The sequence below is a fragment of the Physeter macrocephalus genome, chromosome 6, assembly GCF_002837175.3.
Source record: "Physeter macrocephalus isolate SW-GA chromosome 6, ASM283717v5, whole genome shotgun sequence".
In the NCBI taxonomy this organism is placed as follows: domain Eukaryota; kingdom Metazoa; phylum Chordata; class Mammalia; order Artiodactyla; family Physeteridae; genus Physeter; species Physeter macrocephalus.
In genome coordinates, this window is record NC_041219.1 from 60098339 (window position 1) to 60107920 (window position 9582).

Consider the following 9582-nt stretch of genomic DNA (forward strand, 5'->3'; position numbering starts at 1 on the left):
GGCCGCTGAGCCTGTATGTCCGGAGCCTGTGCTCCCCAACGGGAGAGGCCACAACAGCGAGAGGCCCGCATACCACAAAAAAAAAAAAAAAAAAAAAAAAAAAAAAATCCATGAGTTGTACTTTCTTTTATAAGTTATTTCTTCGGCACCTGCCTACAACTCTAACTATCCTCTGCTCCTTTTTTCTCTAATTTTATACCCTAATGCATACACTTCATTGAATCCACCATCTTTGCTTGAGCCAATCCCTTGTCCCGTCTGCCCACTTCTACCCCTCTCACCTTCTCCCTTTCCAAACCATAGCTGGTTAAATGGTATGTATCATTCAGGCTTCAGATGAAAAAAAAAAATTAAATCACTTATTTAGGAAAGCTTTTGTTGATTCTTTTTTTTTTTTTTTTTAATTAATGGAATTTTCTTTCAGTACTACAAAGATGGCACTTTATCATCTTCTGGTTTGCATACTTTCATATGGGAAATCTACGATTATTACTGTCCCAAAGCTCTTGGATGATCTGTCAGTTTTCACTCTTTTTTTATTCTTTGTGGTTCGGGATATTTCTGTTGATCTATCTTCAAGTTTACTAGGGTTTTTTTTGCCTGTCTTGTGTCCAGTTTTCTGATAAGCCCAAGGAAGGAATGATTTATTTCTGATATCATAGTTTTTTCCATCTGATATTTCCATTTGACTCTTTTTTATATAATTCCCATCTCTCTGATGAAATTTCCCCATATGTTCATGTATGTTTTCCTAAGTTTCCACTAGTTTTTTAACACATTAAAAGTTATTTTTAATGTTTCTTGCTGATAATTCCAACATCTTGAACACACCTGAGTTTATTTCAGCTGATTATTTTCTCTTTTGGCAAAGGGTCATCTTCTTCCTTTGTGTGTGTGTGTGTTTCTTAAAATGTTTATTGAACGGCAAACATAGTACGTCTGTCCAGAAAAAGAGATACCTCTTACTCTGCAAGACTATTAGTGTGTGGCCTTGGGCTGGTTTATGTTTCATTGCTTCTGAGGTCATCTTCAGTACACTGCAGCCTTCCAGTTCTTTCAGCAATGTGCTGCTGCTACTAGTATTTAGGGCGGGGTCTTGGTGGCCGAAGAGTTTTTCCCAGTGTTTTGATTCAACTCTACAATTTCAGCAGACCCTGTACACCTGCACCCAGAAGGGGTTCTCTCTCCAAACGCTCACCCTCCACCATGGTAAGCTCCTACAGCTTGTTACGTCAAGTATGATAGTGTGGGACACAGCAGAAATTCTAAGCTCTCTTGGTCTATTCTCACTCTTGTTACTTGGTGCAAGGCTTGTGGTGGGAGCAATGGTGGTTTCCTCCCCTTTTATCAGCTACAAAGAGATTTTGCTTTTAGCTATGTCCTAACATCACTTTATTTTCTGAGACCAGGAGAGAGAGGTTTATCTTACCTCTTCTAAAGTGGAAGAAAACTGTTGCTAAACAGCCGTTCCTGGGAGTAGGAGAGTTTCCTGGCCCTCCCTTAGTATCTTAAAGCTTCTGCTTCATGTGAGAAGATCTGGGAAGTGGTGAGGTTTCATGCCTCTCCATCATGAAGGGGCTCACCTTGCTCTCCTGCTCTGCCCCAGTCTGTTGAAAAGACCTGTTGAAAGAGAACGGACTCCCCTTATGTCTAGGGCTCTCAGGGATTCTAAACTGTCATGATAACTCACATTCATCCTTTAAGAGTTGTTAAAATATCAGCTGTTTTCATCTTATCCACTTTTATGGCAGCCACTGTTTCTCCTCTGCTGCAGATTAAACTCTTTGTGAGTCCCATCTCCTCACAGAGGGGCTTGTCTCTCTTTGGCATTCACTTTACCTGATTCCTTTTCAATTCTGCTTTGTTACTCTGTCGGGCTCAAATAAAGTTAAAGTTTTGTAGATTATCTAGATTTTTCTTGTCAGAGTGAGAGTGACTTTTTCTTGTGGTCTTCTATTTTCTAAGCAAAAGGCTATGAAAGATGATTTTTTAAAATTCAGCTGGCTCAGTTTCTTTAAAAATTTATTTCTGGGGGCTTCCCTGGTGGCACAGTGGTTGAGAATCTGCCTGCTAATGCAGGGGACACGGGTTCGAGCCCTGGTCTGGGAGGATCCCACAGGCCACAGAGCAACTAGGCCCGTGAGCCACAACTACTGAGCCTGCGCGTCTGGAGCCTGTGCTCCGCAACAAGAGAGGCCGCGACAGTGAGAGGCCCGTGCACCGCGATGAAGAGCGGCCCCCTCTTGCCACAACTAGAGAAAGCCCTCGCACAGAGATGAAGACCCAACACAGCCAAAATAAATAAATTAATTAATTTTAAAAAATTTATCTGAGTTAGCATTATAATATTGTTCTCCTAAGATAAAAAACACTTTGTGGAAATAATTACATTTTTTGGATGATTTTTCAATGATGGCAATCTACTAAGTGAACTGTAGGTTATACTTACATCCTTTACTCTATATATGTAAATATTATAAAATAATAAAAAATTCCTGGCAACTTTGCTGAGTCACTGTGTCTCCCATAATAAAAAATTGAATCAAAATAAGGAAATCAAACATAGGAAATTAATCTGAAATAACTGATGGTGATCTTAAATTGACATAAATAAATAATCGATACCACACAAATCTAGAAATTATGATTACAGAATTCAATATGCATTTTCTTTATATATTGACAACCATGTAGCATGTGCCTACTGTTATATGTTCATAGTTGTGTATTCACAATGATTATTTCTCAGTGGTATATAACATTTTTGTATCTTTAAAACTATTCTTTGTATTTATCTGCAATTTTAAGTTTTTTGTAAAGAATCTAGGATTTTTTTTAAAACTCTCAGTTTAATTAAACAAGGAAATAAACAATAACTAGAGAGGAGTTTAAAAGAATCTTTAAGTGATTATGAATGGCGTAATTTTTCTTCCTTGTACTTTTATGTACTGTATAAATTTCTAATAATTTTAATTGTCATCCAGATTTTTAAAAATTTATTTATTTTATTTATTTTTGGCTGCGTTGAGTCTTCGTTGCTGCGCACGGGCTTTCTCTAGTTGTGGCGAGTGGGGGCTACTCTTCGTTGCAGTGGCTTCTCTTGTTGCGGAGCACAGGCTCTAGGCGCACGGGCTTCAGTAGTTGTGGCACACAGGCTCGGTAGTTGTGGCTCGCGGGCTTAGTTGCTCCGTGGCATGTGGGATCTTCCTGGACCAGGGCTCGAACCCGTGTCCCCTGCATTGGCAGGAAGGTTCTTAACCACTGCACCACCAGGGAAGCCCCATCCAGATGTTTTAACTGTATATTGTCATGCATTTAAGAATGTTGAACAAACTTTTTTTAATTTCAGGTGTCATATTTGTTATCAAGCAGACACTGTAGAGGAATACATACAATAACTGGTGAACATTGTTAAGAAACTCCAGAAATATATTTAATAAAGTGTAGCACTTTAAAACAAAAAAAATGTATCTTAACTCTTGGTGATTACGAAATAAAATAAAACTGCATTTATACCAGAGTTCATCAATTCTGTATCATCTCTGATTACAGAGTAAAAGGAAAACCTATGACACGTATATGTTAAACACACTTGACACATATATTTAAATTGTATACATTTAAATACATTTATTTGCATATACACATTTAATGTATGGTTAAATATACAGCATTTTAATTTAATTAGAAATTAACATGGGGAGGGGAGCTAATCTCTTTTAAAAAGTGGTGGTTAGTGTTGATGAAAAATGGAAATTGTAATGGAGTAATCAGTGTTCAGGCATAAAGAACGGAATCGGCAGCAGTCGAGGATCTGGTCTCAGACACAGCCCTGCACCGCCGAGAACTTGTATTTTCTCTGAACTGAGTCGAACCCAAAGGCACCATCAAGCATATTTACAACAACATCCGCCAGCTTCAACTTTATGGTCTCAAGGTCCCCCCTTGTAACTATGCAACCATTTCAGACCCCAACCAATCCTTGTTTAACAAGTACCCTTATATCTTGCCAGCTCCAATTCTCATTCTTGACAAACAACTTCAATAACTAACTGTGGCCTGGCAGTTTTTGCCTTTATAAGCTCCCTCCATTTTGTAGTCCAGAAGAACAGAATTCAAGTACTTCTTGAACCTGTGTCTCCCAGGCTGCAGTCCTAACAAACCCCAAATAAATGCCTCATTATTTCAGTCAGGTCTCCATTTCTGAAACTTTGGTGAACGGTGTTAACTGACGCCACACAGAACTCAAATATTTGCTGAATAAAGAAAGACTATATGAACGAACTAATGTATATATGATTGAATAGACAAATATAAAAACACAGAGTTAGAGGGCTATTACCCTGGTTGTTTTCTTGTTCTCTGAGTTTTCCCTCACCCTCACTGACCCTGAAAGGTACTCTTTCTTGCCCAGCCTGGGTCAAAGCTGACACTACTTTGCAAAGTCCTCTAGGAGGCTGAAGTGGAGGTGTTTATTGAGCCTGATGTTTTTCCCCAGCCATTGGGAAAGGGAAAAGCGGAAAAGAAGAGGACAAGATGAAGTGGGAATGGATACTAATAATAGAACCTTTCAACCTAATGGAACAGAAAACAAGAAATAACCCAATTGTCCTGAATCACGCATTTCCTACCACCTGTCTGTCTTCTTTGAGCGATTTACTATCTCAACAGTTCTGAACACTTTTAAGCTCAAGAGAAGGTGGGAAACTTGGACATCTTGTGTGGGGTTGGAATCACAAAGGGATAATTTTGACCCCTGACCAAGATGGAACTGAACTGAATTTCTTGTTTACAAGTGGGATTACCATGTGAACAAGAGAAGAAGGGGTCTTCTGCTGCAGAAGAAAGGAGTGAACCTTAATGAGAGATAAAATATATACACCTTCCTTCTGAGGGCAAATTCTCCCAGGGAAATAACATTTAACCAGAAAATACGGCTCTGAAATGGAAAGGCTAACGGAGACTTCGAAGAAATATACAGCAGTTTCTCTTGTCAGAGAGAGCAGTTCCAAGGAAGGAATTCTCCGATTGACCAAAGGGTACTGGTAAGCATAATTAATACTTCCACTGTGAAATAATTGAAAATAAACAAGAGCAGAAGTTCTTCAAGCATGGTCCCCAGGGCCAGAAGCACACGCATCACCTGAGAACGGTTAAAAATGTAAATTCCTGGGCCCTACCCCAGAATCACCAAATCAGAAACTCTGAGGTAGGGCCCAACATACTGTAGTCTCACAAGCTCTCCAGATGATTCTGATGCAAACTGAAGTTTGAAATCCACTGATACTAACATTGCAAGCAAATGAGTCACAGCTATTATAAGTTCCTCACATTAAGCCCGTGGGTAGGATAAATAAAAAATGAGAAGCTAAAAAGTTAAATAACCAGAGCTTGACAATAATTCAGAAGTAAGGATGTACCTAAAGATAAAATTCTTTCTTAACCTAGATACAAAATGGGAATATGTCGAATCATTTATGCGGCATCCCATTATGTTTTTATAGAATAAAAACCAGGCTGAATTCACTTTATGTTTTTGCTTTCACCCCAGTTTTTGATACCCGAAAAAGGTACTCTCCAGGTCCAGGCTAATAGAGCATTATCCCTCACTTGATGGTAATAAACCAAGAGCAGGCATAGTGCTAGAGAGATTCAATTCATCGCCTAGATAGAGATGTCGCCCTGAACTCACCTGTCAGTGATTCATCCTAATGACTTCTCCTCTTAGTGAATTTACGTTTGCAGTTTTTCATACTCACCTAGTTTCCTGCCAGCACCTCACCCTTCTTGGCCTACCTTCACTGGTTATCAGTTGGTTAAAGCTCGGGGAATGTCATCATTGGATATTGCTTTGTCAAAGTGTATGTGAACCAATAGTAAAATACAAAATACAATTAAGTAACACATACGCGAGGTTTAGATCACCTGCTATTTGTCTATGCCAACTCAACGCTCCACCATCACGAGGATAATAAAAAGTCCGTTACAAAAGGCACAGCAAAACGCTCTATGGAACTAAAACATAAAAATAGACCCGGAGACTTCCTGAGAGGTTGTCAGCATATCTAGCCCAGCAGAGGAAGAAAAGTAGCTAGAGGTACCTCGGGTATTTGAGCTAAAACCACAGAGGAAGTCTCAACGTCAAGGAGCTCACTGTACTGCAGGGCTCGGGGTGATGTACATTTCACTGTGTGAGGGCAGGGTGACCCCGTCAAGGGCTTCCTCTCTTTTCTCGCTTTCATGCAAGGTCTGGGAACAAAGCAAAAGGTAAACTTTTTAAATATTATTAATGTGAGATCTACCTTTAAATCCTTGGCTTACTTTAAGTTTGGCCCCTTGGGCATGGATTCCCCCAGTACGGTCACAGTAAGAAACATACACGTGAAAATCTGATATTGTATTAAAGCGTCATCTATATTTTGTTGCACTAAGTGAGGCAAACTAACATTTAGAAAATCCACGTGCCAAGCACAGTTTTGGCGAATTTGGGGACGTTTTGGTGATTGTTGCTGTTCTACGTTAAGTCACTTCATCTACTCCTCAACAAACTGGATCATAGACTGTTATCTTCATTTTACTGATGAAGAAACTCAGATTTAGGAGCGTTAGGTGACTCACATAAGTGCATATATATATGACTTTATGTAGTATATTTATATTTACTTTTACAGGTAAAGAATAAGTGAATTACGTGTACATTCTCATCCCACTTTTCTGTTAATAACAGAAAATGTTTTGTCAAATTCCAAAAAAAAAAAAATACTGGACTTTCCACAAAATCATTGTGTTTTTTACATTCGAGGGCTATCATGCACAAAATTTAATTATGATAGATGGGGACAAAACCGAGGCAGGCTAGATTTTTGCCTCCAGATGGCCAGTATGATCTCATAATGATATCAGGAAATGAATGAAGAGAGAGGAAGTAGTTCAAGAGTCCAAAATTAGGTAGATTGGGAGTTTTCCGGAGAACAGTGTGGGGTAAGGAGAGAGCCACTAAGCTCCAGCACCACTGCAGCCTAAATCAGCGCCAACTAAAAATTGTCGCTCGCCGTCTGGTTCTACAAGGATGAAGTCACTAGCCACTGCAGTCCTCACCTTCAACACACCCTAAAAGGGGTTCAAGGTGGAGATCAGGAATGAGGGTCTCTGTACTCTGGGAAAAGCTGGCAGAACAGGCCTTCAGATAGTTAGATATTTTCAGGAGGAGAGTTTATGAGCCCAATTTCTTGCGTCTTCTGATATCCAGAAAAGCACTAAAAACATTCACGGCGGCATCTGCTCCTCGTTTTGGGGAGGGTTTGGCAGAGGGTTACTGCTAGGTGACTAGCAGTAACCCTCTGCCAAAATGTGTGCTTGACTGCACGTGCCCCCTTCTCTAATATATGTATACTGACCTCCCCCCGCCAACTGCCACCTCTTTGGAGCAGTTCCTCCCAGTTACCCGAGGGGCTGTCTCCCGGGCTATAGTCCTCATTTGGCCCCCAAATAAAACTTAAGTCACAACTCTCCCGTTGTGCTTTTTTTTTTTCAGTCAACATAAGGAAAGATATGCAATCTGATTACCTTGTTGAAAGAATTTCCATTCACCTTTCTGCCTTCAAAATGATTGTTCAACGTCTCCTTCGTCAGGACTGTATCTTAAATGTTTAGCAAGCAGAGGGCCATGGACCAGACCTTCTGTTATTCTTGGGAAGAAAGATCCCATAATCTCCCTAACACACCCTTAGGTCTGCAGTCCAGCAATACCTTAACGGGCTATGGGGCTCAGCACACTTCAAGCCCCAGTGCTTGTCCATACTAATTCAATCCCCTGCTTCTAGAGAGAGGAAAAACTTCCCAAAAGGCAGTTTTTTGAAGAGTAACACCTCTCCAGAAAGAGCTTCCCACGTGTTTTCCTTCTTCACACATGCACTCTGTTGTGCTAAAACACTGAGTTCCAGAGAAGAGGTAAAATCTTGTGGAAATCTGTTAGTAAAACTCATTTCGGCCTCACAGTCCAAATGTTGGTAACCTCAAGCAACCAAGATTTTTTCATAGCGTTCTACACCATAATCTACCTTAATAACAGCAGGGACAATCCATTTCTCACAGGTAGATAATATCTTTTCTAACAGAATGATACTTGTAACCACTGGATAAATAATGCAAATATTATTTACTCATGTATCACGTTTGCTCTTGGAAATTCTTAAACAATGAAAAATATGTACAATGTTCAGTAAATCACAGTCACAAATCAAATATTGGAGAGTTCAAAGTGGAAGAATTACGGGAATTCCCTAGCGGTCCAGTGGATAGGACTCCACGCTTTCACTGCCGAGGGCCCGGGTTCAATCCATCCCTGTTCTAGGAACTAGGATCCCACAAGCCTCGTGCGATGAGGCCAAAAAAACCCGAAAACAAAACAAAACAAAAAAAAACCAAAGAGAATTGAGACTATCAAATGGGATAAAGTAAACGTATCATGCCGTTATTAGTCTTTATCATTGCATCTGTCATATTACCTTACAAAATATCTGCTTATATATCTCTCTCTTCAAGTTGACCATATGTTCAGTAAAGACAGTAAATGTGTCTTATTTATCCTCGTGTAACCATCACCCACTGAGATGTCTGGCATATAAAAAACACTAGATAACTATTAAATAAATGGATATTTTTATGGTTTAACATAGTAGAGGGCTGAGAATTTTTAATGATGATAAGCACAAAAAGGTTTTATTCCCTTGCTTTGCTGTTCTCACGCTTGATTTCTGCTTACTAAAAATATATATGATGTTATTTCCAGCTAGTCATTGATGAAAATTGGGGCAAGGAAAATATGAAGAAAAAATCCTTAAAAATCTCCTTATAAAATTATGCCAGTATGTTTCCTTTCCATATTTTCTATGTATATTTTGTGCATAGGAGGAATTACACATTATTTTACAATCCAATTTTTTCAATTAACATTGAAAGAAGCATATAAGAAGCATTTCTTATATCATTGAATACGTCATAAGAATAATTTTTAAATTTTCGTATTTTTCAATTGTATGGTAATATTATATATATTTAACCCTTCTCCTATTGTTGGATACAAGATTTTCGCTAATATTTGGCAAGTCAAATAATGCTGAGGTAAAAATCTAACTGTGTAGCATCTTGTTCACATGTATTATTTCTTGAAGGTAGATCTATAAAGTAGAATCATTAGCTCAAAGAGTACCACCATTTTTAAAACTACAGATATATTTTGCTAAAGTTATTTGCAGTAATGGTCTACTAACATTCCTAATAGCAGCTTATAAGAATATATTTATTACTTTATTCTTATGAGCAAGACATTTTCAAATTTAACAACCTTAATTTCAGAGCTTGATTTGTGTGATGACGCCATCTGGTGGCCATAGTCCAAAATTACAAAAACAGACGTAGAAAAGACCCGTTGAAAACTAATAAGCAAAATTAAATGTATACAGAGGCGGCATGAAGTGAGACAGTGTCATGGACATATACACACTACCAGAGGTAAAACAGATAGCTAGTGGGAAGCAGCCACATAGCACAGGGAGATCAGCTCGGTGCTTTGTGACCAGC

The 9582-nt window shown here is 39.0% G+C and overlaps 1 protein-coding gene across 1 annotated transcript in view; it reads left to right on the top strand.

Annotated features, from left to right (window-relative positions):
- The window catches only part of GABARAPL1 (GABA type A receptor associated protein like 1), a 60681-nt gene that overhangs the window by 50215 nt on the left and 884 nt on the right, over nt 1-9582 (top strand). The gene's annotated exons all lie outside the window — the stretch shown is intronic.